Source organism: Meriones unguiculatus, assembly GCF_030254825.1.
Source record: "Meriones unguiculatus strain TT.TT164.6M chromosome Y unlocalized genomic scaffold, Bangor_MerUng_6.1 ChrY_unordered_Scaffold_25, whole genome shotgun sequence".
Lineage (NCBI taxonomy): Eukaryota > Metazoa > Chordata > Mammalia > Rodentia > Muridae > Meriones > Meriones unguiculatus.
This window is the reverse complement of record NW_026843710.1, coordinates 12,967,736-12,973,568: the sequence shown is the minus strand read 5'-3', so window position 1 is coordinate 12,973,568 and position 5,833 is coordinate 12,967,736. Positions and strand designations below refer to the sequence as shown.

Below are 5,833 nucleotides of genomic sequence, written 5' to 3'. Positions count from 1 at the left end.
TATGCCTGCTGTTTGTGGTTCATTATGAAAGTTATAAGTTTTGATAAATGACTACAACAAGATGACTGCTTGATGACATGACTTCATGGATCATTTCTTTAAAAATAAAAGCAATATCCCAAGTAAACATTTTTTGTTCAATGATTTGCCTTGGTAAGGGAGCACTTTACAGTAAATAATTCACTGAGTGAGAACATATCTTTGCATTTGACAAATAATAATTGAATCTGTGATTAAGTGAAACTCACAAGTCAAGGGCACAAGACTTTATTAATGACCACTAGAAAGAAATATGTGATGCTTGTTTCTTTAGCACATATATTTCTTTCTAGTATACTTTCTAGTATACATATACTGAAATTGGAATTATACAGAGAAGTTTGCATGGCCCCTGTACAAGGATAACAGGAAAATTCGAGTAGTTGTTCATATTGTTTGAGAAAATAAAGAAAACACAAATAAAGGAAATTGTGGAGAGAAAGAACTTAGGGAAGAAAACAGAGGTAAGAATAACCAATACACTACAAGAGATGTAAGAAAGAATCTCAGTGTGGAAGATACAATGGAGGAAATCAATGTCTCTGTCAAAGAAAATGTTAAATCTAAAAATTCCTGACACAGACCATCCAAAAAATTCAAGACTACATAAAAAGAAAAAGAAAAATCTTCCTGCCACATAATAATAAACAGTAAGTATACAGAACAAAGGAAATATACTAAAAGCTGCAAGAGGAAAAGGCCAAGGAACATATAAAGGTAAACCCATCAGAATCACACCTGACTTCTCAACAGAGACTAGGAAAGCCAGAAGAGACTGGGCAGATATCATTCAGACCCTAAGAGAACACAGATGTCAGTCCAGGCTACTATACCCAGCAAAATCCTCAGTCCTCATGAATGGAGAAAACAAGATATTCAATGACAATAACAAATTTCAACAATACCTACACACAAATCTAGCATTACAAAAGACACTAGAAGGAAAAATACAAGCCAAGAATAGTAGCTACTTTCAAGAAAACACAGGAAATAATTAACCTCACTACAGTGAAACAAAAGCAACCAAACATACAAACTTACTACCACAGCCAACATCAAAATCAAAGGCTCTAACAGTCACTGGTCATTAATCTCTCTCAGCATCAATGAACTCCATACTCCAATAAAAAGACACAGACTAACATAATGGATGCGTAATCAAGACCCAGCAAGCTGTTGCATACAAGAAACGCACATAAGTCACAAAGATAGACATTATATGAGGGGAAAGGGCTGGAAGACGGCTTTCCAAGCAAACAGTGCCAAGAAGCTAGCAGGAGTAGCCATTCTAATATCTGATAAAATTAGACTTTCAACAAAAATTAATTAAAAAAAATGTACAGCGACACTTCATACTCATCAAGGGAAAATTCTACCAGGAAGACATCACAAACCTAAACATATATGCCCCAAATATAAGGGAGAAATTTATTCTCCATATTAAAAGTCATTGTAAAAATTGTCAAAATATTATTTTTTATTTGGATATTTCATATAATATACATTACACTACTTTTCCATTGTTCCAGGTTCAAATTCCTACCCATGTGTCACACATAAATTATTTTTCTTTAAAATACACCAGTTGTATGTGTTCAAATTCTCACCAAAACATGATCAGAGTCTCAGGGCCAACTTACTTAAATAAAACTGAGTTTGTCCTTGCCATGCCCAGACACCACCTGCAAGAAGACAATCAGTCCTGAAGAGCTCTATACTTCATCCCCTTGATCACAGTTTTTCTTACGTATTTATTTATTATGATTTTTTTTTTTTTTACTTTGAATTCCTTCTGCTGTATACTCTCTCATTTTCTTCAAGTCCCACCCAGCCTCCTTCTTCTACTGCTATGAACTTTTTCTAGTTCCCTTATCGGGAAGGTCTTTCTCCAGCTTCTATATGACCCTAGCTTCTCAGGTCTCACCAAGGCTGGCTTATCATCTTCCTCTGAGGCCCGATTCTTAGGGCATTGTTCTCTTTGTGTTCTCAATTCCCTCTACTTATGACATCCTCCCTGCCTCCTCTCCTGCAGGCTTCCCAGAGCTCTGAGGATAAGGAGAATTTCATAGGGAAATCCCATTTAGAGATGCATGTCTTAAGGTCTTTCTGTATATAATATTGAACTGCGGGTCTCTGTATTCTATCACATTTGATGTAGAAGGAATCATCTTTGTGGACCCAAGATCATAGCACTGATCTATCAGTTGAGGGCAGAGAGCAACATATTTAAATAACAACAGCTTGGGTTGCTTGAAAATTTCCATAGGATGACTTGGCTCAACAGTTCTCTTCATTGCCACCCTATTCATTCCTAGTGGAAGACTCGTTTGGTCACAATGGATGGATTAATTGAACTTTATCCCCCACTATTAGGACACATGCTAATAAGTGAATACATGCCATATTTGTCTTTCTGCATTTTAGTTCCTTCACACCGATGATTTTTCCTGGTTCTATCCATTTGCCTGAAAACATCATGATATCATTTTTTTTTTAGCTGAAGAATACTAGGTTATTGAAATATTCCACATTTTCCCCAAAAGAGATTGTCAGTCCTATTCTTTAGAAGTTGCAGGGACTGTATTCATTTTATTAAATAAAAAACTATCTTGATAACTATGTTCTTTTAGCCTAGAATTCCCTCAATCTTCTTCCACTTCCTCGTGATTTGAATTTCAATTTCCCCTTGAAGCTAATCTATTTACATGTTGAGTCTCCAGTAAGGAAATGTCTGAGAATGGTTAAGAGTAATGGCCATGTTCGATAATAATATTCCTACTGGAGTTATATTATGGGAGGGTGTGCTTTCTGTTGATATGCCAATGAAAGTGACCAGAAAAATGAAGTCTCTGTCTCTTGGTCTATGTCACTTTATCTCTTTGATTCAGTCATTCTCTATCTCTCCATCTGAATCTATCTCTCTAGCTCCTTCTCTCTCTGTCCCTCTGTCTCCCTCTCTCTGACTGTGGCTTGTGAAACACTCTCAGTTCTGCTGAAGGACTACAATAAGATGACTGCTTGCTGATGTGACATCATGGATGGTCTCTGTAAAAATATAAGCAAGGTGCCACTTTAATGCTTTACGTTCAAAGAGTTGGATTTCTCAGGAAGCTTTTTTACAGAAAGTAATTCACTGACTGAGGACATACCTGTGCATTTAACAAATAATAATGGAATCTGTGATAATGTGAAAGTCACATGTCAAGGACTAGTGACTTCAGTAATGACCACTTAAAAGAAATATTTGACACTTTTCCTACTAGAATCTTGGACACAGACACTGAAATCTCTGGGTTGTGTGCTTTCACCTGGACACATTGAAGCATACTCAGCCTTTCTCTCAAGCAGGCTTTCCACTTGGCCCTTTTAATACCTGTGTCCTGAGTGTATTTAACCTGTTTCATAACATTATTCTCTGTTCAATCAATCAGCACCTGAGAGCATATTGAAGTTTCCATGGAGATGAATAAACAAACTTTCATCACAGTGCAATTTCTGTGATCCTGTACACACTTGACTTTTTCTTGTGAAACCCAAAAAGCGTTTATCTCATCCCTTTATCCAGATCCCATATCTTTACTCCTATTTACCTCTATGACAATGTCAGGTAGGAAATGAGACTTTACTGTTTATTTAATTGGACACCTTCCTAATTAGGAAGCTTCATGGTGATGTGGGATTAAGGGGAATGTACCAAATGACAAGGAGGTCTGCTACTGTGGTCTTGGATCTGAAATTTCCTAGGTTGTGACTTTGAACTGAGCATTTACTGGTGTACTCACTAAATGAACCTTCACATTCATATTGATATAATAGGAAGGCTGGGCCTAGGCTATTGAGACTTTTAAGCAGGAAAAAAAAAAAAAAAAGGAAACCAGATAATTCCTGGAATTGGTTTGGTTGAACCAGAGAAATATCTGTGAGTTTAAAAGGAGAACTGAGGGGCAATAAAGGATTTGACAGCTGATGCAGTTCCACACTAGGTTTGCCAACCATCTATGAGAAGGGTTGAGTTGGCTGACCTGGCTGGATCTGCAGCTGTGTCCTACTCATTGGTCATTGAGCAATGCTCATTGTCTAGGTTTACAGTTCAAACTAGTTCTTCAGGAATGAGTAATATGTCCATGTTATATGCCTAGGACCCAAGAGCAACAGTGATTCCTGCAGTGGTCCTCCAGGCAACCCCTCCAAACATAGTGTTATCGTGCAGGACTGCTCGTTCAGAGGTGCCACCTGAGCTCATGGGGTCTGAGTTAGCTGGGTGACCACTAGTTCATGGCTAGGATTCTCTGCTACATAATTAGTTCCTGGAAAGCATGCCTTACAAAGTCAAACTCTGTCCTCCTTTAGCAGAATCTTTTCTCTAGCTTAAATTTTATTGTAAAAGTTGTACACATATCATTTTTATTGATTATGTGGAAAATTCATATACTATACATTATACTCCTGTTCCATTGCTCCCACATTAAAATTCCTACTCATGTGTCACACTAAAATTTTTGTCTTTAAAATACATCAATTGAAGAGTTGTGGTTCATACACTCATTGAAATATGATCAGAGTCTCAGTGCCAATTTCCTTAAAGAAAACTTAGTTCATCCTTGCTGTATGCTGGTACCACCCCCAAGAAAATGCCATTAGTCCTGAAGAGCTCTATAATTCATCACCTTGATCACATTTTTTCTTATATATTTATTTATTACATATTGTTCAATTTGTATCTCCTCTGTTGCCCTCTCCCCTTCTCCTTTCAGTCCTACCAACCTTCCTTCTACTCCTATGAACTTTCTGTAGTTCCCTGATAGGGCAGGTCCTCCTCGTCCTTCTATCTGAACCTAGCTTATCATGTCCAACAAGGCTTGTTGCATCAGCTTCCTCTGCAGTCTGATTCTGAGGACATTTTTCTCTTTGTGTCCTCAATCCCCTCTACTTGTGAGCCTCTTCATGCCTCCTCTCCTGCAGGCTTCCCAGAGCTCTGAGGGGAGGGAGAATTTTATAGGAAATCCCATTTAGAGCTGGGTGTTTTAAGGTCTCTCTGTGCATAAATCGGGTGATGGGTCTTTGTATGCAAACCGATTTGATACAGAAGAAAGCATTTCTGTGGATCCAAAAACATGGCAACGATCAATCAGTTATGGGCAGCAAGCAGCATATTTTAAAAACAACAGCCAGGGTTTCTTGAAAATTTCCATAGGATTCCCTGGCCCAATATCTCAATTCACTGTCACCCAATCCACCTAGTGAAAGACTGGTATGGTCACAAACAATGGCAAAATGGAAGTTTATCTCCCTCTTTTAGAACTACTAACAAATGAATACATACTATATTTCTTTCTGCATTTTAGTTACTTCACCCAGAATGATTTTTCTTGGTTCCATTCTTTTGCCTGAAAATATCATGATGTCATTTTCTTAGCTGAATAATACTTTGTTAGGGAAATAACAAAGTATTTTGCTATCTACATTTTCCCCAAAGGAGGTTGTCAGTCCTGTTCTTTAGAACTTAGAAGTAATTGGGTCTTAAAACATTATATTTAATGACAAACTATCAGGATAACTATATTATTTTAGCCTAGAAGTCACTCAGTGTTCTTCCACTTCCTGGTGATTTGAATTAAAATGTTCCCTTGAAGCTCATTAACATTTTGAGTCCCCAGTGAGGCAATATCTGGGAAGGGTTAGGAGGTATGGCCTTCTGAGATAATGTAATTCCTATTGGAGTTATATTGTAGGAGGGTGTGCTTTGATGTTGATATGCCAATGAAAGTGAAAGACACACAGAATGGGTGTCTTT

At 37.5% G+C, this 5,833-nt stretch overlaps 1 non-coding gene across 1 annotated transcript; it reads left to right on the top strand.

Annotated features, from left to right (window-relative positions):
- The first annotated feature begins 331 nt into the window (after positions 1 to 331).
- On the top strand, positions 332 to 436 carry LOC132651755 (U6 spliceosomal RNA). The gene has a single exon (XR_009589319.1). It is a non-coding gene; the product is annotated as a U6 spliceosomal RNA (small nuclear RNA).
- The last annotated feature ends 5,397 nt before the right edge of the window (positions 437 to 5,833 follow it).